Source organism: Phalacrocorax carbo, chromosome 5, assembly GCF_963921805.1.
Source record: "Phalacrocorax carbo chromosome 5, bPhaCar2.1, whole genome shotgun sequence".
NCBI classification, from domain to species: Eukaryota; Metazoa; Chordata; class Aves; order Suliformes; family Phalacrocoracidae; genus Phalacrocorax; species Phalacrocorax carbo.
In genome coordinates this window covers 38,474,603-38,501,982 of record NC_087517.1, presented here as the reverse complement: position 1 = coordinate 38,501,982, position 27,380 = coordinate 38,474,603, and the positions used below count along the sequence as shown (strand labels likewise).

The following is a 27,380-nucleotide window of genomic DNA, read 5'->3' as shown; positions in this document are numbered from 1 at the left end:
GAGGAGGTAACTTTTACTAGCTGGATAAAACTTGTATGTGTGTGTTCATGCTACCCCTCAAAGGATGCAGAGCTTGAACCTTCTCTGGCTTGCTGAGCTGAGAGGAGAGCCTGGGCCAGCGACCACCAACCCAGTATGCCTTACATCTCACCCCTCCATAGGCTTCTACATTCATCTCCTGAGCTCACTGAAACCTCCTTGTTTAGGTTGTGTTGCAAGTCCAGGGCAAACACAACATGTCACCCCAGAAGAATGGCAGTATTTCATCCTGCCCTGCCCAAGTGAAGTTACAATAGCAGAGACTCGGGCACTTTGCCATCCTAATCACTCTGCCCTCCTGCATTTTTTTTTCTTCTGCTTCATATGAAGTCTTTCAATCAAAATCCATTCCCATTTCACAAAGTTCAATACCCTCTCTTAGCATTTCAAACTCACGCTTGTGAGAACAGAAACTATGTTCGCTTGTAAATCAATCTGAAATGAATACATGTGTATAAGAAAATATTGGCAAAACAAGTATCTGCTCATCCACATGACAGAGGCAGCACAGGTTCTCTCTGACATCTGTTTTCAGTCTTCTGAGGCGAGGTCTCTGGAAAGTGTAGTCTTTTTCAGAGAGGAGAAAAAGTGCATTTCTTTGATCCGACCCAATCATTTTCGATTCTGAAGATGAGGCAGTATTATGCTTGCCCCTACTCTGCCAAACCGTACTCATCCTTTTGGAGTGCAAATCACTGCAGCGGTAGGGCATGACAAACCAGAGCAGCGTGGAGCAACACCGACACCTCTCTCAGATGCTATGCCTTTGTATCAACACCATCTTACATCCTTTCTACCCAGAGGAACAGGTTTTTGCTAAGCCAAAAGCAAGACGACAGCCTCTTTGACAACAGGTAGAGTGGCTCCCATCAGACATAGGAGGCTTTTAAAATAAAAAAAAAACATGGAGGATGACAAAAGCAGGAACTAACCCTGGTGAAATAAAGTGTTCCAGAAGCTAGAGGAGTTTTCTTCTTGCTCTTTTCTCAAGCCTCCCTGGTCTGTTGAAGCAGCTTCCTTGTGAAACTATGCTAACATGTAAAAAGGTCATACCTGTTTAAGCAGATGATAGGATGCTGCGTCTGGTTGTTAAACAAGGTAAACTCTTTGTTCCTATAAAGAAATAGAAATACATACTCTATTTAGTCTCCACTCAGTGAATTTAGCATAAACTCAATAAGGACTATAAGATGCTGCATATTTGTACACTATGTCTGAGCCTTTTTCTCTTGGGTTTATTTCCCAAGGCTCACTTGAGAACTCATTAACTCAGATCCCCTGTTATGTCCACCCTGCTTTGGGACAACCAAGGAGCTGCTTAATCCCTAGGCCTGCCCTAAGAAAAGCTGGCAATGGCTGCAAAAAGCCACCACTTGGAGCACAGCACACTCCCAGCCAGACTCCCACCACTGGGAGATCTGGCACGGCTGCTGTACGCACCATCTCTGCTGCCAAAGGATCTCAAATACGAATGAGGAAAATGGTTGCAAAGATGCCTAGAAAGTAATGGAAGAAGAGCAGGAGCCCCCTACTGACTTCCCAGCAAGACACTTCAAGACACCAATGCAGGGAACAACTCCAATCTCTTCTTAAAAATGGGGGGTTTTTTGCCTCACTTGTATAGCAGATGGTCTTAAGTTTTCTCCAGTTTATCTGGAATAAATAGCAAAAGTTACCACAGAATTTACTACCCGTTTTGTGACCCTCTTTGCTCAGTGAGAAATGCTTGGACACCAAATGTGGTTAGCCTATTGAAATAACCTGCTGTGCATGTCCTGCTAAACACCCTCTCTCCGTATTGTAAGTCTTTGATGACAGCCCATTGGGGAAAACATTACAGATGCAAGCAGCAGAGAGACACTGAAATGGCTGCAATCAGGGCGAAAGGGGTCTTCTCGCTATATGCGTCTTGAGTATATCCTAAGTATCATAATGGGGACAGAAGATACTATCGTCTATATTTAAGGCTGCCCAGTTCCTCACCCCTCAGATACTTGTAACTTTGTTGATTTTTAATTGTTCAGAAATTAATTCTGACTCATGCTAATGCTTTGCTTCAGGAGTTGTTTGTTTTAAAGCTTCAGCAAGAATGGGCCAGGCATTTCCAGGGACTAGATTAGTGAGAAATATATGACTAAAGCCAAGTTAAAAGGAGGCTAGTATTAAGGTAATGATAAAAAATAGGACGTGAGTATGCAATTAGAGAGAATCATAATGCCTACGCACAAAGGGGACTAACGTTAAGCTGGAGAGCAGTTCAGGCTTTTCCTGTTTCCAAGCCTAGACTCTCATTCTTTGACACTGAGTTAGCCTCCTTGCCTGCACCATGTCACTGGCATGGGGCTGTGCTAGCTACAGCTTTCCACCAGTTTGCCCAGGTAACATCCAGTAAGAACTGAAAGATTTTGCTGCCTTGAAGGGGGGACTTTCAGACAGTTCTGACAGCAATAAATGGGAAGCGACTGCTCCACCTTACCGCAGAGGCTGTCGGCAAGCGTACCGTTCACTTACACGCAATAATTAGTTACACTAAATGAGCTATGTGGAAACGAGGCTCCAGCCAGCATCAATTCTACCCACCCGCAGGATGAAGAGGAATGTTAAAATAAGCTAATTAAATTTGCTCTGGCTCAGCAGAAAGATCAAGGTTCTCGACAGCTGAGCGTTCAGCACTCGGCGTCCCAACAGCCCTCTGATGTGTCACTGATTCAAAATAATGCCACATAGTCAGAACCAGAGGAGGTGGATGCACGCCTCTCGGGAGAGGTAAATGCAAAAGACAGAGGCATTCAACAGGACATTAACAGAAGGAGCGACACACCTACAACAAATCCCAGATGGCCTTAAGAAATCTTTAATGATTTTTTTAAAAATAAAAATTGGCTTTGTACTTTCACGTTGTCTACTCTACCAGCACTGGGCATGCACTCTAATAGCCTGAACTGAAACTCAGTCACCTCTCTGCTAAAGGTCTACCACAATAAATGTGATTCTAGCCAGCAGCAGAATACCAAAAATACCAGACAATCAAAATACAAGATGCCAGAAGTGGGAGGCAGTTTTGCTACCCCAGGAATTTGCTGGGGACAGGCTGTAATCAGCATTTCCACCTCTTGCTGACCGGGAAGATAATGTGATGTTTCAAAGATTCTTCCCCTAGAAAACAGGAGAGAGTCCCACACAGAGGAACCAACAGCTCCACATTCAGGGCAGTTATCTAGAAAGCAAGAAGTTAAATTTTAAGTGCCTGGTCAGTATCTGGCACCACAGATATGAACAGGGTTTTCCACTTCCTATAAGCATATTCTAATAATCACGGAACAGACAGTGTAAGGAAGGGTTTCTTTTTGTTTGTTTTCCTCCCTAGCCCTCTTGCTTCGGACAGAAATCCCTGAAAAACTTGTCCCAATATGGAATTCATTTAAATTAGCACAGTCTTTAGAAAAGCTTTGTGCTTTGATGAAGGGACATGCTGGCTTGTTGGTGCTTTGGCGCCGGGACCGCAGGGCACGGCACTTTGGCTGCTCTGAGAATCACCCTGTCCAGGGAAGAGGGCACAAAACAGATGAGCTGTTTTTCACTCCTAATGGGAAGCTGCTATTCAGAGACCCTTCAACCTTGGACATGAAAATCTTTGCCAGATCACACAAGTTTATCACAATTAATAAACCTGCTGAAGTCCTGTTCACAAATACAGACCGATAAGTGCATTTAGCATACCTTTATTTCCACTTAAGTACATTGTAAAGTTTTTCTGTTGATGCAGACTAACACAGGTCTAGACAGCTGTAGGCTGGATGCACTGCAACCTAGCATAAAATGGATAAGGGTACCTGTTCATTCTGGCTCTGCCATTCACCTCTGGGTAGAGCACGCCACCACCTGCATCCTACTTCCCCTGTTGTATATATTAGGGATTGCACCCCTTTCTTTTTGTTAAACACTTTAACAACTACCTATAAAAATTGACAGAAAAAACCCAACGTGCATAAACATACGCACGCACAAGCGAGGACTGACCTCTTTTATGCACGAGCTATTTACAACTATTCTTCACTAATGTGCACCTACTCGGGCTTCTCCTCTTAAACTTTCAATAACAACTGGCATGACATATTTATACATTTTATTCAATAGAAAAAAAGTTTCTGTATTTCACAGGAGCTGTTTCTCTTCCTTTCAATTTTGGGGGGCTTTTCAAAGACTCTTATCAAGCAACGCACCTGTTCAGTTATTCATGATGAAAATTATAAGGACTAAGCGCATACTTTTCCTAAGCTGTTCCACTTCTCCCCCTCAGAAAGGAGCTGTGCTGTTGTCCTGAGGGGTCAGCCCATCCTCCCAAGGCCCTGACCCTGCTTTGCAGAGATCTATTAGCTTCACTGAGCTGCCTGCAGAATTGTACATTTAAGAGTATAAACTCCTCAGTCTGGGAGCTTGTCTTTTGCTATGTATTCCCCCAGAGCAGCATGCAAGCAATGATAAAAACCTAAATTGCCACAAATTACTTTTAAGCATTTAGTGTTTTGCCCAACAATGCATTATACACATCAGTCTGCAAACACTAAAGCTGCAAATGGATCCAATCCATTAGCACCAAAGCTTCCCCCATAGCTTTTTCCTTTTAGAGTACACTCTCCTCCTCCTTCCCACTTCCCACCCCCCTCATGCTTTCCCCTCGGCAGCACAGTCTTAAAGTAACGTAACAAACATTTTTCAAAATAAAATAATCTGATATCTGGAGGGCAGGACTCACTACACATTTATTGTTCAGTTTCTAAAGTGGTAGGGAATGAAGGTCAAATATATCCAAATTTCAGCTGCTGGTGATGTGGACAGCAAATGGCTTTAATGCACTGCAGCTAAATCCAGAGGCCAGTTATGCTGGTGTAAATTGCTGACAATCAGCAGAAGCCAGCAGCTTACCCTGGCTGCAGATGTAGCCCAGAAATTCAGAAAGGACTATAGTAAGATGGTGCCTCAACTGGAGAATCAAGAATCCAGAGCCATCCTGACTGAGAAAGACCCCTACAGAAATTTTCACCATCACTTTGAATGGGCTTTAAGCAGCACATAGCTCAGTACTCCTCCTGCTCCTAGGACACATCTACCTCTGAAAGCTGGCTTAGCAGTACAGTTAGGAAATGTTCCCTTTTGACTCAGCAGATCTAGAAAAAGCTTTAATGCTGCAAAAACAAGCAACACTGATCTTCCCATCACAAATTTATTTATTCTAAACACTATTAAATTGCTTCTGTTACAAATTACTGGATTACTCTCAACGCTTTTTAATTCCCACTGCTTGTCCAGTGACTACAGAAATTGCCTTTGCACTGTAAAATCCACATCAAATTTTTCAGTAGGTTAAAAGAAATTTTAAAAACCCTACAAGCTGAGGAAAGTTTATTTATGGGGAAAAGAATCTTGGGACTGCTACTGCTAGTCTGAGCAGCTCACAGCTGCGAAGGTAGAGGAGACTTGTCAGGCTTGTCAGATTGTGAGGAAGAGATGGGGAAGATGAAAAGCACTCTCAGCATCGAAGAGTCTTTGGTAACTGGAGCCTGAAATATGCTGCAGACAGGAGACACTGTTCAATCATTTATGGAAATCAAGGTTAGCACTGTCAGCATAGTTGGCTTGGGAGGAAACAGTTTCCTCATCCTTTTGGCACAGAATTAACTTGGCTACATTAGTGGCTACCAATAAGCAAGGAATAAAGAAAGGAAACAGAGAAGGACAAGAAAAGCAAAGGATAAAATGAATACATCAATATTTTCACAGCTTGCATACAGCAGCCCAGCTAGTACCCCAAGGGGGTTTATGTTTCAGGAACCTCAGAGACAGAGACAATTGCTACATTTGATGAAAATATGTGGTGTCTGGGTTTTACAAACTGTCTCTCTAATAGTGTATCTGATTTTATAACAAGGAAGAAAAGAAATTGTTCTGATGACAATTACTGCTGAGGTGTTTGAGGCATTTTGCCACGTTTACTGGCATAGACCTGTCATTAACACTCCATTTCTCTTAACTACAACTTACTTCCTTTGTAGTTGCTCAGTAAAGATAGGTCTGGGGGCTGTTTTCCTGGTCTTGTCAAGATGAATTTTAAGGCATGCTTGAAAGATGTGCCACCTGCTATTTTATATCTATAATTTATTGTATAATGAGTTCCTATAAATTCTTATGATAGCTTAAGAGACTTGTAAAATGAATTGCTGGCCTATTTTTTTCTCAGTTCGTCAGCAAAGCAAAAAGAGCTCAGGTCACTTTGAGTTCCTCCAGACGCTCCCTTTGGTCGCAGCTCTGGCCAGCTTCCTCCACAGAAGAATCTGGCCTCCAGGAGAAGGGCCATTATGAGACTTTCACTGCTAACTGAGAGATGCTGGCATAGCAACATACCACAGTTTTTGCCATTTGCTTTATGAAGTCTCGGCTATTTCAGATATCCATTAAACTGTTGTATGGACACAAGCTAAGTCTTTACAGGCTGGAGAGGAAAAGCTCACCAGAGACTCCTTTCTGGACAAGGACAGTCTGTTACAGTCATTTAGTGAAACAGAAACCAGAAACCCTGCAAGTTGGCAGGCAAGAGAAAGTATTTATTTAAGACCTGGGACTGAGAAATCTTTCACCTATTTGGGGCACACTATTCTCACCTCAATATCACATACCAGATTACATGTTTCCACACTTGGGTCTAGCACCACACACACAGAAGTCCCATCAGAGGCTGACGACTTTTCCATTTGGGACATAACAGTCCCCTACCTCTTAGGGCCAAGACCTTGCCTACTAATAAGTTTGTAGGAAGTGATTGTGATTTCTTCCTCTTATTTTTCCTTAATAAACAGCAAAAAAACCCCACCCCCGAACCTACTTCAGAATAAGGGTACTGTACCACATGCATCTTATTAAATCCTGCATTTAATCTGTCTTTGGACTAACAGCACTTTTCAAAACAAGCCATAGCCTTCAGTAAGCTCATGGATGCAAAACCAAAAGTGTGTGTTGAAGTGAGACTGTTCCCAAGCAGAGCTCTCACAGCGAATAAAGCCAGGATGTGCCAAGATTGCAGAGGGCTTTCTGTCTCAGTCATGAATGACAAGCACCATCAACAGAGAAAATCAGCCATTGCCTTTCATCTCCTTACAAAAGCCTTGACAGCCAAGCTGTTGTAAACGAACAGTATAGGAGTCTTTCCCTCAGACACCACAGTAATTTGGTGGGAGGAAAAGGGGAGAGAGGACAGGAAGGAAGAAGAGGGTCTGAGGAGCTGGGACAAAGCGCTGCAATGAGACTGACAGCTGGGAAGAGCCACTGCCAGCTTTGCTAAGCATGGACTTAGGGAAGCTGAAGATGTGCTGCCCAGAGCACCCAGAGCACGCAGGGCCCTGTGCATCTGGACAAGCCTGGCGCGAGCACAGACCACAGACTGGCCACAGATCTGTGCTGCCTACACTGCTAACTCCAGGGACATGCTTCAACCCAGCAGCAAGGAGCACATTTTCTCAGTTGCTGGTGTTCAGTCCTGTCCTACCACAGTGGTAGAAAATTCACCCCAGGGGGAAAGCAGCAGTACATTACTCCATGCTAAGCTCTATATGCTCCTCTAGTTTCTAGGCTTTCTTGTCCAAAGTTAAAGGTGGGTTTCCTTTCCCTACAGCACCCAGGACTGTAATACATATATAGCCCACACGTGGGGGTGTAGGTTAACAGACAAGGCAGCTGCAACAACTGCCATCCAAAGGACAGCACAGAAGTCTTTCATCATTACTGAAGGTCTTAAGGGGCAGAAAGGGGGCTTTCTGCAGCTGAGAGATGAAGGAGGACAAAAAAGAGGGGGTTAGAAAGCCAGACCTGCTGTGCTGGCTTGGCTCCATCCTCTTGCTTGAGGATCCTTTTCTAACACACCTGTTCTGTTCATCCTGCGGATTTTCCTGTGATATACCAGGCAGACAGAAAATTTCCTCAGTACATCCTACACCCAAGAGTCAACAGTATTTCAGAGGTGTGATAGAAATGCAAAGTAAGACACAAGTAAAATATGTCACTTTTTTTTGGCTTGGGTTGGGTTTCCTTTTCTTGTCAGCATGATATTATACATTGCAAGGGTGTCAATTAAACTTCAAAAGATGATTCTGATGAAGAAGTAATAAAATTCCATCTTACAGGTTTGTAGACTGAGCTACTTCCTGTGGGTAACAGAGTGGGTTTCTGCCTGAGACCAGGAGAAAACCAAGGTCTCTCAGCTCCTGCCTCTAATAATAAGGTTGAACATACATTCCCAGCATTGCCCCTGATGTAACACGGTGTGTAACTCCACACTCCTGGGTGACCAAGTGCAGCCTTTTCCCAGCGTGCCTGTTAACACAAACTACATGATGCCAGAAGAGCAACAGTTCAAGATTCAGGGCTGCTCTGGGGCTGTATGAGGAAGCCACATTAGCCTATGGTTAGTGCACAGGTTCCTGTAATTAGCTGGCTGTATGTTATCTCTAATTTTAAATGCTCCGAAGTTAACTTTGAGGAGTGGAGAGCAGACTGTGCAAATTGTGCAGTACCCATGGTAACTGAGTTCAAGCTGTGGTTTTACACTGAGATGGATATATTTGAAACAATATGGCCCAAAGCACCAGATTAAATAAGGAAGGGACACAGAAAACATTGGCTAAAATGCATTCTTAAAGGCATGGCTCCAACAATGTGGTCCAACATTGTGCCACTAGAGATGCCCAAGATAAATACAAATGGCATAAAAACATTGCCTGAAGACCTCCACCTGGCAGCAAATGTGACAGTACATCTTAGCAGGCATTCCCAGCCTTTTATTTTTTTGCAGAAATTATAGTACCATACTTTGGATTTCTGCTTCTTCCTTCTCTCCAGTTTAGAGCATTCCAGCCAAGCAGTGATGTGGCAGTACCGACTACACCCCATGGCACACTATGGAAGTTTTACTGGCACTATTTTGGAACTAACCATATTGGTTTGCTCATGATCATATCGACAGTCCCATTTCACATGCATCCCAGTAGTACACGCGCTTCCCATGCACCATACAACTGCAGAGCGAAAGCTCCCAGAGGCTTTAAATCTTTTATCTTCTAAATCACCCCTAAACTGCTTATCTCCATTAGCAATCTGGAATGCACAAGTCACCTGTCACAGGGTGAAGGGGAATTAAGTGAAGCAAAGTCTTTCAGTATTTGAGAACTGGAAGCTTTTTGCATGCTTTGCTGGGGATTTTCTGGACATCCCCTGCTGTCATTTTCTCCAGGCCTGCCTGGAGGTCTGCACCTCCAGAGTACCAAGAAATGACCACTGCCATCCCCTGCACATCCCAGCCAGGCACCCCAGGGGTAGCGTCTATAAACTGTTATCACCCTAATTAGGCCACGTTACATCAGCTCAGGAACCATTTGCTGGGCTGTCCCGCTTCACAACTTCCTCATTCAGCTTCAGAGGTTTTGGGGAAGCCCCCAAAGTGCCAGATGCTTTCACAAAAAGATATCCACAGACTGGACTTCAACCCTGGTGAGTGCCAGCCTCCCTTCTGTGCCAGGGTAGAGCTCACCAGAGGAACCTGAGACCATGACAGAGACTTCACTGGGGTCTGCAGCGAGAACACAGTGAGAGGTGACTTAGGAGAGGACAGGGGATGACAGCAGCCCTTGAGGACAGAATCACCATCTCCCTGCTCTGGATAGACAGTCTAACCAAGGCATCTGTCAAGGTTAAGTCACAGTTGTCCTAGGCCAACTGCTGACTCTGCTGCAGGAGGTGCCCTGCCTGGTAGCCAAAGGGTCGGAGAAAATAGCTACATGTGCCTTGGCTGTTTGACTTCGTCATTCCTCTTGAATGGTTAGGTTATGTCAACCTAACATGCTGAGTTGTGACCCAAGTCACCTGGAACCCAGCAACATGGTCTATCTTGCTGCCCCTCCAGCATGGGAGACCACCATGGATAGGCGGGTGGAGCAGACATGGTGCGTGAGGAACATCTGAAGTTGTGACAGTGAATGCTGCTGGGTACTGTCTGTCAGTCAGGATGGCTGCGTGTGGGAGACCCACTGCACAGACATCCAATCACCACCACTAGGGACTGCACACTCCATGGAAGGAGACAGAGACTTGCATGTATGCATGACTTCCTATAACTCAGTAAGAAGCACAAAAGTTTTTCCATAAGTAGTAATAATTTTTGAAAAAATTTGGCTACTTTTCACTCAAACAACATCTATCCCCAAATTTGGAATATAGCATCACTTCATTTTCTGCTTGACCAACATCAATGCTCATAAAGGTGGACTGTCTCTACTATGCCAGGGCCTGCTGAAGTAACCACACCTGCCGTAAAATTCCTCTTAGCATGCATGGTTCCTGTTTTGTGGAAAAACTAGTAACCTGCTGATGACTGAAGTAAATGAGCAATGCTCCATGCCAGAGAGAATATGATACCAGGACCAGCCAGCAAGAGGTGTTTCCACTGTGAAACTGGACTCACCAGCAGTTGTATATTCAGTCCCAGAACACAGGGTGGTTGGGACCCACATGTCCACATCCAGCCTTGCCTTCTTCTCCTGTTTACCCCTCATTCCACTGTCCACCTGCCTTTTCCCTCCTCCTTGCTAAACTCTTCAAAACCACAAACTCAAATAATATTTGCCTAGCATCAGGCATTTCATAAAAAATGCCAACTTCATTAGAAGATCAGTGATGCTTATGGGACATGGGTCCCACAAGTGCCACCATCACATGGTCCCCAGTGGTGCGACAGTAAGAAAATTATCCAAAGAGACTGAAGAACGATAGTCCCTAAGAGCCTCAGTCCCTGAATTCCCTAAAAACAAAAGCTCTTACTTTTGTATCTAATAAAGAAATTAAGAAAATATTGGCAAAATCTCTTCTCCCGCTCTCACATTTATGTAAAAGCCCTTGCCTGTTTGCAGTAGAGTACAGGTGGGTCCAGCTGACAAGAATTCAGACACAGCTGTCTCGCTGTATGCAGGTAAGAAATCTGTAAATATACTGATGGGCTTGGGCAGAGTGCTGTCATAAAACAGAATTTTGAGATGGGGTGGAGGCTCCAGAACAGGCTGTGGGTGCTTCCTGAGAGGCTGTCAAGGCTCAGCTTCACATCTTCTCTCCAAAGCAGATGTGTAAACAAATTCTAGTCACAGACTTTAGACCATTATACTCAGCAAGTGTGTCACCCTCCATTATACAACTAGTAAAAACTCTGGAGCCCAGCTCACAGCGGAAACCTGACTCCTCCATTCCCCTGGGGCCCACATGACCCCACTCCCCAGCTCCACAGGCTCTGGGGGACGAAGTCCCACACAGCCTCCTGCCAACTGCCCAAGTCCCCAGCCAGGCTCAATGTTAACTAGCATCAGCATTACCATCTCTACAGCAAGTGGGCACACAAAGGGCCAGCTTCACAGCTGGGAGCAACGATCGCATTTCCCAGCTGTGTTTGGGGTTTGTGGGGACTTGGAAGTGCATCCTGTTATTAATCCACTCTGCCTATCAGCTCTTGCAAGAAATCCCACTTCATTTGCAGGGCTCTTTCTGCTCAGGATGAAGGCAGCAGGGCTGGAACAAAACACTGCCCATAAATAAAGCTAATGTCACAAGTTTTGCTGCTACCCACTTGACTAATAACTTTTTTCTGCTTTTTTAATTTTTATTTTTATTTGCTGATTCTTTTGCTTCCAAAGAAGCTGTGGACTGGCCTTCTCCACATGCTGGTAAATGGGCAGCTATTGGAGTGGTCCCCTCATGCTATGGGGACCCTCTCAGCTCCAGCAGCAGCAGAAGCCTGGGCTGAGCCAGCACCCCACACCCTGAGCCAATGAGCCTTGCTAAACACGAAGATTTTCAGCTGGGCTGAGGTGCCAGGCAAAGCAGTCACACTACTTTTGAAACCTGAGTTAGTGTTTCCTTACTGGGCTGCACTGAACCAGGTGGGAATTCCCCAGGTAGATAGCACTGCTTGGCATGGCGCTGTACTGCTCGCCAATGCCCAGAGCTGGCAGGGATGGCCTTGCCAGGTCCCACAAGGTTTCTGACGTTTTCTTGATCCAAGTGCGAGATATCAGGAAAAAACCCATTACTGTATATTTCAGACTAGGTCAATTGAAATGTTTCAACTGTGTTTTACTTGGTTTTTCTTTGATCTGCGTTTTCCTTCAGAAATTTGAGATTTTCCAAGCTAAATTACTTTTTTCTCCCATTTTCAAGATGTCTAAAAAAGGCATTTTAAAATCAGAAAAAGGGGGAGGAATTTTTCAGGAATCAGAAGTTTATTGAAACTAAACCTTTCCCAAGAACAGTTTTCATTTTCTGAATTATTTTTTTCTATTTAAAAAAAAAGTTTAATTAGAAAGCTCCATTTAGCTCAATTTCCTAGCTTCAACATCAACTCCAAACCTAACTCTGGGAAACGAGTCCTTCATTACTTCCCCGAAGACAGAAAAAACTGACCTACTTTCATTTGGGAGAAGAGTTTGATATTCTCTCCTGCTCTTCTGTATGTATTCCAACCTCTTGTTTATTTGAAAATTATGTAGTTCTGTGAAACCAAGTGTTCTGTATTTAATAGCTTAAGCTATAGGTTACAAAAGCCAAATTCAGCAGACTATGTGTTATTAGGAAATAGGGATCCAGATGGCTAGCTGAGGTCAAGCTGAGGCCAACATACCCATAAAGAATACACACTTCTATGTCCTTAATTAAAGTTTAGGGATTTAGTAAAAACAGGAGTGTTTGCCTTTTAGAGCAGTCATTTCAGATAGTTTTGTTTACTTTAATAAAATACCCTACATTTTTCACAAAGTTTAAAATAACTAGAAGCTGCTAGAAGTGGGACATCACTATATTGTGGTTTCGTGAGGAACTGTTGTACCTTTTTTTCACATAATTAAAAAATAATGCTAACTTCTAACTACTTTTGTTGGAAGCCAGAAGCTGTGTCTAGGTTCCTGCATTTTGGGAAGACTTCCTGTGGCTTGGGGGTCTAGAAATCCTACAGAAATCACTACCGCCTCCTCTTTTACGGCCATCTGCTCAGCTAAGATGGGCCGGTGACAGCGACTGCCTCTACCTGCAGCAGATTTGTCATCATTTACTGCTTCACAAAGCTCAGGTGGTCCATACTGGGTGCGAAGTCTGTGCTTCCCAGCCACTGGGGGTAACACAGAGGAATCACCAAAAGTAGTCATCATCACTGCCTGATACTGCCCACCATCTCACCACTAACCTAACACGGGACTTGGCTTTTAAGACCAGGAATCTGGACATTCAAAGGCAACTTTTTGCAAATGATGGAGGTTTTGAGCATCAGCTGTGATCAGGGTAACATGAAAGGCCTCAGTTCCAGCAATAAGTTTGAAATGGACTGGTGAGCACTGATCTGTTGAGGCTTCACCACTTCCAGGGTGAAGCCCTGCACCTCACCACGGGCTTTGCCTGTAGCCGCCTCAGGGCAGGCAGGGGTCTCTGCCACATGGATTCAGCAAGACCTGCCTCAGATCCTCTTTGATATTGACACTGCCCAACCATGAACTAATTAACAGCTGACAACATTGTGACATGAGACCAGTGCAAGATGAAGAAGTGAAATGGAAACAAAAGGAAGTTCTGAGGGTTCTGGTGCTCTCTTAAATCCCCATGGTATATCCCCTTCCCTCTCAAAATCCTGGTGCCGGTGACTGGATGAAATCAGACAAACTCACCATGACCATCAATAGCCAGCACTGCAGGAGGCACCGACCCTACTGCTGGCCAAAACGCTCACAGTTCCTCCTCACAATTTGCTATCACCCTTTCTCTGATAATTCCCTTTATTTATGAGCAGTTCAAACGCATGTTCCATTATTATACTGCAATTGGCTTATGATTAAGCAAGCAGGCAGTGCTAAGGAGATGAGAAATCATGCTGCAGCAGAGTAGAAAGCATGAGATGCCTTATTTCCTCCCTCAAAAAGAACTGTATGGTGCATCTGAAAACACTTAGCAAGTGGCAAGCCAACAACAAAAGCAGGGCAAATCCAGATTTCTACCCTCTTGAAACTAAACCCCTGTAAAGAAAATTATTGTTCTCAGCCCCACATGCTTCTGATTGTATCAAAATGCATTAAAATAACAATGCTTTTTCCTAAGCTGACCAATCTCAGGAAATGATTTACAGGCTGAAAGCTGCACTTCACTTGCTGGAGACTACATAAGTACCAGGCTGCTCCGGTTATTCACAGCGCCACGCTTTCTCCAACAAAAGACAACACTGATTGCAATTACTTTCATGAAAACAGAATGAGTCAAAAATAGTGGTTTGACCTTAAGATTACAGACTTTATGGGTCACAGCAAAGCCATTAACACCAAACACCTGTTGGAACATTTTTAAAAGCAAGTATTTTATTACCTAATTTACCTAGTGAACTTGCCTCTTTTTTAGAGCTAGCAGGTAAAACTTGGGGAACTTTCAAAGCAGAAGCTCATTACTCAAAAGTGCATAATAGCTTCGTTAAAACACTATGCTCTGTTACATAAATACCTTAATAAAGATTAAAGAAAGTGACTGAAAACCAAAGGTTACAGGCCCATTTGACCACAAGGGCTGCAGTTGTCTGTAACAGAGGACTTCAGACACTTCAGCACAACTTAGACCTCATGCCAAGTGAGTCACACGTAATATGGAAAGACCTAAAGAAAATTCAGTTATATAGAGACTAGAACTTCTGCCCACTTGGCAGGTACTTTTCTCTACATTCCTGATCCACTTTCAATTCACACATTCGAAAATGGATTCACAGATCTGGAGACAACATTACAGAGCAATAGAAAGTGCATTTTCTGTTTAAAAACACTCGTGTATAGCAACAAAAAACACAATAAGGAGAATCTCAATTTCTGCACTAATATATTTGCTCATAAAATTTTTACTTTCTATTTTGAGGATATTACAATTAAAAAAAAAAACACCCTACAGCTCAAAAACTATTTCCGTAAATGTAAGGAGATACTAGATCTCCTTAAAAGGAGAGGATGAACCATACTGCTTGGGGATACAACATGATGCTACAAGTAAAGGCCTTACTTTCACCTCCAGAATCATGTTCTGACCACCACATCACATGCAAGAGGACATGGCAACACTTGCAAGTCCACGGTCCAAAGTTCAGGGGTGGCTCCTGGTCAAGCGCATGTGAGGCAATGAGCTCTGCTGAGGGCAAACTTCTGTGCTAGAAAAGGATAAGCAAGGTGAGCAATATATCAAAACCTCCGTAGCCAAGGGGAGCAGCAAACTTCCATGGTTGTTGCACAGAGGCAGAAAGCCCTGGCGCTTGCTGCCAGAGCTGAAATATGTGTCTCTTTCTGTACACGTGGAAGTATCACCAGATTCCAGCAACATGATTAGCCAGACACCTCTCAGTGCTGCCAGATATTATAGGCACAGGTTCCCCTTGTTGGGAGCAGAGCCATAAACTGCTGGAGAGCAGCTGCTGGACTCAGTTCATACAACCCTATGCATCCTGAGGTCAGGATGAGCCCCGTCTCACTTACGGAGTCAGCCCTGCACTGCAGCTTACAGAGCTCCCCAGCATGGAACTAAAACAGCTCAAGCTTGTCTAGCTGTCTTCTCGCAGATCACGACCAGAGAGTAAGGGGCCTGAACTCAGAAAAAGATCTTCCTTTCAACCTTAGGACGTGAAAGACTTCATTTCTTCAGCAGGCTCCCATTGAGTTCTGTATCCCTCAGTTCCCCCAGCTCTAATAATCTGAGCAAGTACCAACAACCTTGTAGGATCCAATCCTTATTTCTTGTTTATACCAATGTGCTAAGTACATCCTTAACACACGCAGGCTTTGGCTGAGAGTGAGACAGTTACAGTAGGCAGCGCACACACTGAGAAAAGGCATTGGTCCTTGAAGAGTTTATAGCTCAGTATAGACAAACAGAAGGTAGAAAAGGAAACCCCAGTTATTACCATGTACCTGTACTTATGATGCAGAGGCTCCCTGTAATAAATAAACAATTTGTAATTAAGCATCAGCGCAGACGATGTTCATATATGTTATACAACTGGAAAGTCATCTGCCTTTGGTCTTCTATAACCTATCTCCTATTCCCCAGCTGTTGTGCTACTGCCTGCTCCCTGCCTCTGATTTTTGAGGATTATCTGTGGATTCATTTTCAAGGAAAATAGTTTTAAGAACTGTGTTGTACTGTGCCTTTTTTTTTTTTTTTAGATTATGAATTGAGGCCAAGGATGATAAAATGCCTTGCCTGAAAATATGCATGAGCTCTATAGCACATCAGGGAAGCATATGCAAGATGTTCTGAGTTTCAGTCTGAGCTCTAACAACAGAATCACTGCACCTGCTGAACTAAGGGCTGCAGTCTTTGTACGCAGTAAACAGATCATATGGGCTACATAGGCCTGAAGTTTATCATAAGCTTCTTTAAAAGCACCACTCATCATTCAAAGGAAAACGTGTGACCTTCTGTGACATCTCTCTGGAAGGAGCTTTGATGTCTGTTGCTCTGAGATGATTAGAAGACATGGTATTTTGAATCCAAACTAAGAAATCCCAGTGCTCTGCTGCTTCTTATTCTCAGGCATTAAGAAACAGATTTTTCTGGGTTTTGTAGGAATTGGGAAAATACGTGAAAACGTGAAATGAGCAATGGAGTAGCAGGGAGCTTTGTCTGGCCCCTCCTTCCTCTTGCTGGTGGAAGTCTCACCCTTCTCATGCTGAAGGACATCCTCCAGCCACATACTGATCAAAAAACGTTGCCTGGAGATGGCACAGCTAAACTGGAGGTCTGGAAGGGATGAAAGCATTGCTCAGTCAGCTATTACAAATGGACAGCCACTCACTCCTTATTCCAACCTGTCCCTCTGAACATGGATAGGACATTTTGCTGAATAAGAGCTGCTCCACCAAAAGGAAAGAACATCTACCTCTTCCAGAGAAAACATACCACATCATTGCCAGTCCAATGCGCACTGGATGGGGACCCAGCCAGGTACAGAGGGAGAATATCAGGTAACAGATACACAGCACATGCTCCCTCCCACATGCTCCCTCCTTCGGAGAGATAGTCTCCTCAGTTCTGAGTGTGCTTTGGGGGATGATGCCATAAGACGACGAGAACAGGACTGGGTTGGACCTGCCAATGAAAGGATGATACCTCATCTGCTAATGGCATCACCAGATGTCAGAAAGATAAAACTGTGCCTTATTACTACAATTGCACCTAACTTCATCACACTTGCAATTCTCTACACTTTCCTGGCCAGAACTGTATCTATGTCTAAAGAGGTATATCATCACCTGACCTGACTCAAAACAGCCACAGTGACCCACACGGCACAACTCTAGGTTGTGCCAGCTGAGGGTCTGAACTCAAAGCAGAAGCTAGTTTAGGTAGGACCTCAGAGTTTGATCACCAGTACAATACCTGGTCATGGCAGCAGAACTGTCAGTACTCCTGGAAACCAAATGGCATCTGAACTGAGCCCCCTTGAGGTTATTCAGGTATCAGCCTTTATTAAGGTTTCATTCTTTCAAGCCCCTTGTATTCACATTGTAGTGCCAATTTTCTGGTGACCTCTTATTACTGAGCTGGCCCATTTCCCAGAAAACATATGCCATGTGAAGTAGCTCACCCCAAATTACTCCAAACCAATTAAAACTGTTTTTGAAATGAATTGCCTCTTGGCTGAGCATATTTTTATGAAGCTGTATTTTGCTCTCCTTATTGACTGTTATGCTCTTTTATGCCCTTGCTATACCCCAAGTCATGGGGACAATTAGCCTGAAATTACTTGAGGGAAACTACAGTCTTCCCTCCTGTGGCCAAAAAGCCCAGAGAAGGAGAGTGCTGCAGGTTGTGCCACATCCCAGCTTAATAATGGGGATAGTGGGAGACAGGAATTAAGGCTGAGACAGAGTTCAAAACCCTCCTACCAACAACCTGTACGTCAGACTGAACTTACTAAGGCGGAACTACACCACAGTGCTCTTCACTCAGGAAAAGCAAAGGCATAAAAAGAGGAGAAGATGCCACCAAAATAACACTACCAAAAACTTGCGTCTGAATTCTGTAGTGACATATGGTGTCCCAATAAAAGGCTCCACCAGAAATAAATAGGGACACAACTCATCCTGAACACATGTGACAGAGGGGCCATAAAGTCTGGAAAACAGAAGACACAATGAATCTCCTGAAACCCAGTACATGTGCTCCGTGTCACAAGATAAATAATCAATTTGCCTTAATTAGGCTACATCTTCCTGCTGCCACGCAACCTCTACTTGGCAACTACACAGCTAGGTGAAACCAACCGCTTATGTATCAGTAATTACTGGACAAAAGTTTTAATTTTGCTGTGTTCTAGTATCTCAGTGGCTCACTCTGCAAAATTAGCCACGGTATTTTCAATTCAGATGGATATAAGAGATAGCACACCTTAGTCACAGCTTCACAAGTAACAGCTTGAACAGGTGAAGAGAATTTAACCAACCAGCACACAAGGAAACAGACACAAAGAAATGCTGAAATGAAGACTGAGCACATGCTTTGCATGAAAGTAACCATGTAACGCGAGAAAATACTACTACAGAACAAGTTCCTATATTTATGTGTGTACTCATAATAAATTTGTTTCAGCTATTTTCAGTTGTTGATTAACATTCAGTGAAGAAACAAGTCTCACTAACACTACTCCATGTGGCTGTTTTAATGCTAAGAAACTAAAGGGTGCTATATGCCTGAAGAGGTTGGAAAAGGGGACTTACTCTTTTGGATAAATTACATGTCGTGAATTACTTGTTCCAAGTTTATTATTCCTAAGAAAAGTAAGGTACCTGGTTAAGAGAAACAATCAATCTACCCTAATCTTGTCATCTACAGAAAAAAATCTTGCAAAAGGTATTTTATCATCAGAACTAACAATTGTACTATGCTGCACATGAGGCAATGCCTTGCATAGTGAGGGCTGTTGTGTATCTTGGCTTCCAGAGATACACTAAGGGCCACAAGGGCACAAAAGGCTTCCTTCCTATTGCAGCATACACGCGCACAAGAGGGTAGCTGCCTTGGCATTAGGGCAAAGAAGGCCACCCAGGACCCCTCTGAGATTGAGACTTGCCTCCCTACACCTGTGTATCAGAGGCTAGCTAAGTTCCAACTCCCCTCCTGCTATCCACAGGTGAAAGCACAGCAGCAGAAAGATGCATCTCTCCACGTACCTCCCAAGCTGCCCGCAGCCATCCCAGCTGTTACCATGGGACAGTCCTGCTGAGGACAATGTGCCAATTACCTTTTCACCCATCCAACACTGTCACATCAGTTGCAAAGGAAAGAGCTTATTGATTATAACTGAGCCAAAAAGATCCCCTGCTAAAGCTGCTTCCATAATGTTACTTTTTACTACTGATTATTAATAGAACCTACTGATGGAAAATAATTTCCAGAAGTGAGATAGACGGTTTAGCAGGAAACGAGCATCAGCTGGCAACAGTGAAAGGAACTCACAAGGGAGTGGAAGGGGGTTTATTCACTGTGGCCTCTCCTTCGAATGCCCGGAGTTCAAAGCTTGCATCCAACTTCCAGCATCCTCCAAGAGCTGAGAAGGTGCCCAAATGGAAATTAACAATTTCTAACATATTCTGAAATCCTGAAACACATACAAGAAAGCTAAAAGCCATCTCAAAGATCTGCACCATTTTCACACTGTTAATGAGCCCCATTCTGTATAAAACACACATCCTTGGTGGGTCTATGGAGAACATATGTAGGTACTTCTGTCACCGGGATTTCCGTAGATGGAAAGGATAAATAACACGCAGAAAGGAACTACACTGTAGGAAACAGTGCCCTAATTTTGATGGCATGTGCTTTAGTGTACTATTTTCAACCAGTCAATAAAACTACACAAATCTGTTTGAATACGGAAATGAAATCGTTTCAACGTGAGTTTAATTTTTAAGGTTGAGCCCACACAGCCACATGTGTTGCTATTAAACAACTCAGAAGAAATATAATTTATTTGAAACAGCCTTTTTGGTATTTCCCCCCACCATTCTTACCTTTAAGCATTCAGCTAAGTCCATCACAATTACTGCCTACATATTCATTATAATTATCTAGATATGTGAATTTAAAAAAATCTTCATTTGTATAATCGTAGCATATACCTAAACACCTCCACATTCACACCACAACTACACCTTAACCTGCAATGTGTCAGATGTCCTTATACCAATTTACTCTACTAAAGGTGATCAACCAAGAAATAGACAGCACCAGCAAAATGCAGATGTTTAGAGCTTTTTAGACATAAGGGTTGTTTTACAAGTGTATCCGTAGCAGCCATGAGCATTTTGGAGGAAATGGCAATTTGGGAACTAAAGGAAGCCAAACCTCTACCAGTAGTTAATACTAAACAATAAATTCTCCCATTCTGCCAACATCATTACCATCACTTTCCAGCATAATGACAGCCTCTGGCAAAAGACTATGGTGACAATTCCAATTAAGTTTCCTCATCTTTATATCACAGGTCACCTGTTAAAAAATGCATGTTTGCTCCGTCTTCTCTCAGAACAAGACTGACTGCAGTGGAAGTGAAGTGTTCTTCTAAGTCAAGTAGGTCACGCCGTTTCAGCTCCACTTTGTACAAGTCACTCTGTATGTTGCGCGAGCTGTCATTTGACATGCCTTCCTTCCCGGCTTCTGGGCTGAGCTGCCTTATGCCCTGCAGACAGGCTGCCTCTCCTTTCCTTAGCAGTGGAAGGGAGGCCAAAAAGCCATTGTCTTTACCTGCAGACCTCAGCAAAAAAAGCCCCCTCGAGCAAGAAAATCCTTTCTCAAGCCAGTATCTAAATTAGCCCAGTGTGCTCGCTTCACTGATCAAAGCAGCTCCTTAGGGGCCCAATCGAAAACCCACTGCAGCTGATAAAAGTTTTTATTTTGGTTTCAGTAGGCTTTGGATCAAATTCTGTTGATACCATCATACAATTCCTATAAGATACACAAGGGGAAGAGGGGGAAAACCTGTTTTAATATAATCCTGTGTTCCTCTGACCTTAAGGAAAGAGCGGTCATTCTGTTATACCAACAGTGCCTAGGACTAAGCAATGACTTCAGGAACCCATCACAAGCTGATTTCACAGCTGTGGTGCAAGGTGCAATGACAGCCACCAGCTGAAGAGACCTGGTGGGAATATGGGGGTATATCCTCAGGGTGAGTCTGATTCCCTCTTAGGATGCAGTTGTGCACAGAGGCTGTTTCTAGGACCTAAGTTATTTGTCCCTGTAGATGTCACCCCCAGTCCCTAATCCCCCTCCCAGGGAGAGGGTTCTCTCTACCAAAAGGGAACTTATATGTCACGGCTGAGACCACACAGACTATCATATCAACTCATATGACACCAAACAAGAGAACCCACATAACATCAAAATCTCTACAGATCTAAGAGCCAGACTGTCTGAAGAGAAGAGGAACATGGTCCCAGAATGAAGTAAACTTCAGAGTTTCTTAGACCATATAACAAAGAAAATGCAGGTTTGCCTAATTATCCATAGCCCCTTAATGCATGTATGGGTCAAATGGTACAGCTTTTGCATGCAGATAAGCCTACAAGACACACACACACAAATTCACCCCATGCCATGGCAAGGTTAGATGATTCGAGGACAAACAGCAGGAAGGTGAAGCTGTATATTAAAGTGCTAAGATCAGTTGTTAGATCTCAACTCTTTGAGGGAGGGCAGAAAACAGTAGTATGGAGTTCATTGCCTTGAGTCCAGGAGCTTCTCTCTTTTTGCTTCAGTATCAACAACTTTATTAGGCTAGGAAACAACTAAACCCAGGCCTTTTGTCAGCTCTGCCTTGATACAGTCAAATAGGGTTCACCATTGAAGTGGCTTTCCTGGCAGTTTCAAGACCTGAGGTACCCACAGAAGTTTCATATAACAGAGGCTGTGCAATAAACCTATGGCCTTAATACCAAGTTTAACACAGGGTGATTTTTAGGCAGTTAAAACATTTTCTTCCTGTATCTTAAATATCACAGCAAAAGTATTTGCCATTCCTGCTTATACAAGCACTTCCTTGGCTAGCGCCCTCCCATGCTGCAGACTGCAGTGTTTTGTTTGCTCCAAAAAACAAAGCACTGTCACTTAGCTCTTTGCACTTACCCCATCAATGGCACATCCTCACAGCAAAGCCTTCAACCTGCGAATCTCTTGGGAGGACTGCAATCCTTTTGCAAGGTCTGGGCCCAATCTTGGCAAGTGACTGACCTAGTCATTCTAGTTTCAAGCCGATATAGGGCATGTACAGGCTTTAGATAACTATATAAATGCATATATTTTATGTATCTACCTCATAGCCTCAAATACATGAAGGTTCTGTGGTTTTCCATACATTTTCTAGGAACAAAAGCTGAGTAATACAGTCAGGTGTGAAGGCAGGAATTAAATGACTCAACCCAAGTTACAGAGCAATCAGTGAAAGATCTAGGAGGAAACTGCTTCCATGCAAGGAATTTTGTGTAACAACATCTATAGAACTCTTACAGTAAGCACTACTTAAAGTTTGTGGATTGCTCCTTCATCTCCATCCTCCTCCTCTCCCCTTCCCAGAAACTGCAACGGATACCACCTAAGCAGGATGAAATCACTGGGGCTTGCAAGGATCACCAGTTGCATGACTAGAGTCTAAAAAGACAAAAAACGGACCTGAAACACTAAAGGCAAGATGACCCCAGCAATAGTCAGCAAACATGCAATTGCTGCTGGACAAACTCCAAGCACCCATTTCTGCAGGCACCCAGAAGATGTGGTGACAAGCTCCCACAGCAATACTGTGATCATTGTGCTGCAAGCCCTGGGAACACCTACCTTCCCAAACAGTATATATTACATATACAGTACAACGTGCTGGAGAGTCGAAAAAAGTAGCCTTTTACCTGAAAGTGTTTATTTTCTTTAATCCATTTTTGTTACCCTCTAAGGGTAGCAATTGTTCCATTGCTTTGAACTTAAAAATCACAGCCAGTAAAGTGTATTTAGTAACTAAGAATATATTTTCATCCTTGCAATCGTGTTGTGTCTCAGTGACCCCACACCAGTTTCTCAACTCTCAAACTGTTTTATTCAGTGTGCCTAACCATCTACAATTACTCACATTTTCTTTTACAATGGTCTGACTGCTTTGTAGTTGCTCCTTAGTTTTGCTTAAGACTGCAGCAGTCCCACAGCCCTCCCTCCTTCTGTCCTGAATGCAAATGATGCTCAGCGTTGTTAGTGCAGGAGGGATGAAGGTTCATTTTCTACAAATGGTTACTCACTGCAGCAGAACACCACCAAAGCCACATTAATGGCCAGTCTCAGCAGTAACTCAAAACAGAAAAGGATCTTTTTCTTCCCCTCCCTCCTCCACCACCTTTCTTTTTGGTTGGTTGGTTTTATTCAGGATGCTCCCTCCTGCTTAAGCTTTGCAGATAGATGCTGCCCCTCGAGCAGCCACCCCCAGGCAAGAGACCCCTGACATGCAATACCTGTGACCAGCAGCACCAAAAGGAAATACTTTCTTGGTCACATTGTACAGCTTGCTGATATGCTGATTACCACCACCACGGACTCAACAGCCCAGGCACAGAACTCCGTAACAACATGTCCTTTAGACTATATTAAGAATGGATTTATGCAGTGCTTATTAGGACACTTCAAACCTTTCGTGGCAGCTCAATGGGTATTTATGGGACACAGACTGGAAACCAGCAAAAAGAGACCAACACATAACGGCAAAGACCTCAAAATTCAATTGTTTATTAAGCCGCTCATGCACCAACCACCTCCCGACTTTCGCCTCCAGTGAAAGAAGCAAGGTCCTGGGAGCGTTGCCCATTTCACATGCTGGAGGACTCACCCCTTCCCATAAGCCTGTCAGCACAGAAAGCTGTACAGGATTTTGCTACAGTGTGAGCTAATACACCATTCAATTTTTAATTCACAGACATGCACTGACAAGCAACAGGCTGTGTTAAGCACCCAAGGACAATTCAACAGTGTCTGGTCTCTGTAAAACCACAGGGCTACCCTGCAGCATTCACGAGCACAACAGTGCTCCAAGATGCCTCCAACAGCAGCGGGGGGACTCTAATCTCACATGGGCTTAACCTCTGTCAGGATGACAAAGACATTCAGAAATCTTCCAGAATATTCTTGCTTTCTTGCACTTATTAAAATTCTCATGACTTGGGCAGTTTGTCAAAAAGAAAAATTTCACTTGGGCATTTCAGTGTTTGTAGCCCTTCAGAAGTCTTTATTGCTGATGGTGAGAACACCTGGATAGAAAAGATCAATAAAACATGAACTGCAGACAAACTCCTACTCCCACTCGCAGGCAGCACTGCAGACCTTCTGCAGCTGCTGCATGTAACTGGCTTTGGACTTGGTCCAGAGATGCAAAGACCTTCAGTCTGCTCAACACTGCCACGCAGACAGCAGAACCAGCCACTGGCTTATGAATCAGTACCATCTCCTGACAGCAGGTAAGCTGACTGACTTGGATATGAATTGGCACAATGAGCAGTGTCTACAATATGTTACACATTTGCCATTACATTTTTATTACCGTTAGCCCAATTTAAGACTCCTTCAAACCTCTCAACTCTAGCTAACAAAATTTTTACACAGTTCCCTGAAGCATCTTCCATGTCCAACACTTGTTCTTCTCCAAACCTTGCATTTATTTCCCTCCTAATATATTTAATAATAAAATATATTTTGGCTTTCAATGCTTAATGTTCCAGCTATTGTTTATATGGCTAACGCCTTCTGTTTAAAGCAAAGCACCCTACTAAAGTGCAGCGATTAATCAGGATGATAAATGCAGTGGTAAGGCCCCTGCTACCAATCACATTTCTTGCGCAGAAGGGCACTCAAGCCGAAAGGGGCGGGGGGGAAGGCTCATTTACCACTATTGTAGTACGATTATTTTCTGTTAGGAAAAGTGACAGCTCCTTTATCCAACAATGAATGCAGACTGACCAGCAGTTTAAGAGACCTAGTAAGATATGGTCAAAGATAATAATAAAACAAAGTTAGTCCGTGTGAAAGAGGACAGATGGCAGCCACACAATAGCCATCAAGTCTACTTAAACAGATCAGTAGTCTTCCTGTGCCCACCCGAGCTCTAGACATGTGCTGATTCAAAGACCGGCTCTCATCACATGGAGCCCTCTAACCTGAAACAGGTGCAGGGGTCATGCTCTCATTTACAAATTTGCCCATTCTCTCCATCAAGCGCAAAATAAGCAAAGCCTGTGACAGATGCTCCTGCACAGCAGCGATAAGATACGCCTCTGTGCCTTGCAAAAATATGCACCAGACCCTGGGACAAAGCAGCGCAGCTCTGGGAAAGGCAGAGGAGCACTGCATCGGAAACACTGCAACCAGCCTGGAAAGTCCAGCGTTTTATCTGATTTCTAAGCCTCGGCAGAGACAAGCTGTCATGGATGGCAGAGGGCTGCACAGGGGATGCCCACTTCACTTCAGAGATGCAGGCTGTCACCAGGCAGACCTTCTGTACAAAGAAAAATCAGTGAGTGATACAGGGGAAAAAGGAACAGAAAACCACCAGTAGTAGCTGGGGTAGCCAGAGCGGGCAGGCTGCAGCAAATTTTGAATGACATGGATCGGTGAAAGAACTAACACCAAGAAGCCAAGGGCCTCAGGTCCAAGGCCAGTTTCTGCTATGGGGAGCATTTTGCCAAAAGCAAAAGGTGCTGATGAGCCTGAGAAAAAAGGAGCCAGAGACAAGCAGAAAAGCTGGAGGGGAGGCATCAGGGTGTTGGTGAGAGAGACCATCTCACCAAGTTTCTGTGAAGTCTGATGGGCCCTTCCCCCCAAGCCACTGCAAGACCAGGGCTTTTAATACTGCAAGGATTACTCCAGTCCATGGGTTTAACCTTCCTGCAACGAACCTACACAGAGATGGAGTGCCGCTGTCTGTCAGCCGCAGCCTGGCAAGTCAGCATTCCAGGCATGGCCAGCAGCCACGGCTTCCTGCAGGGGCTGAGTGCCCCTGCTCCCCACCTGACTGACAACCCGCACCACTTCATCTTTATATACATCCGCCTTGTGACGATCTCTGCAAGCAGCATTGCTGGGAAATGAAAATACTCTGGGTTCAGTTCTCATAAACATGGCTGTAAATCCTCAAAAGCCTTTCTAAGCTCTGTCATAATATACTACTTTCTTTCCCATGGCATAGTTCATTATGCAACTATTCCTCTCCCGTTTTAAGAGGAAAGCGGATATAACTGCAAGGAAGTGTATTAGCACTATAACATGAACTAAATCCAGAGGTGATGACATATTTTTGGCAGAATGTGTATGAGCAGTTTAGGCCCCTCATTACATTTAATAAACTATACAAACAGAAGTACAGGTGGAAAGGAGATGCTCACATCTGTGACTACCCTTCACTAGAAGCCTAGCCTACGGCTTTTCAAGTCAACTCCACTCCATAGATAGTGGATTAGGCTCAGTAAGAGGTTTGTGGGTTTTTAAAATGTTTTTTATCAATTTTGCTTCAGTAACAGTATTTCAGAAGACAAAAATAATCTTTTTTACCCTAAGGAGATAGAAGCAAATGTCTCATCTTTGACATATGTAGAAAGCTCAAAAAAACTATGGCCCAAACACTGGGTTTATATAAACTGGATGAAATTCTGGGTGAGTGAAAGAAGGTACACTCCTTTTTTTCCCTAGCATTATAGATTTGAAATCTACTTTTCTGTATTACATATGATTATACACACACATATACAGAGGCCAAATTCATATTTGGTTACTGAAAGATTAGCTCCAGGAATTAGTTTGTCCACACTACTTTATTGCAACAGACCTCATAAAAATAATCCTAACTCCAGTCCTCCTCCACTGATATTTGGAAGAAGAGTTTGTGCTGGTATTTCTCCTGCCCTTTCGGATACTGTAGAAAGGCATTTTATGGGTCAAGACAGTGTTATTACAAGGGCTCCTCCTAATAAAGAGAGCTCTGGAAATGTTAATGCAAACACTAACAAAATAGAAGTGCATACATGGACACAAATACAATGCTTTGACTATACCTCCTTCCCTGTGTCCCACTGCTTTCCTCCATTTTCAATTGTAGGTTTGGTATTTTGAGGGGGAATCACAAATCTTTTGCAAAGCTGACACCATAGCCGAATACTCAAGTTTGCCCTGCTGGGCAGAGATTAACACCATTAACATATAAAGAACAAAAAAATAAGTTTTGGGTTGCA

General features: G+C 43.6%; 1 protein-coding gene across 27 annotated transcripts in view; it reads right to left on the bottom strand.

The window, feature by feature from the left end:
* MAP2 (microtubule associated protein 2) overlaps positions 1-27,380 on the bottom strand; it is a 238,636-nt gene that overhangs the window by 103,297 nt on the left and 107,959 nt on the right. For 25 of the 27 annotated variants that reach the window (XM_064452055.1, XM_064452060.1, XM_064452063.1 and 22 more), the window contains one exon: positions 1,093-1,152. The exons of the other annotated variants lie outside the window; for them this stretch is intronic. The gene's annotated coding sequence lies outside the window, so the exon portion shown is untranslated. The remainder of the gene's footprint in view (positions 1-1,092; positions 1,153-27,380) is intronic. 27 annotated transcript variants of the gene reach the window in all.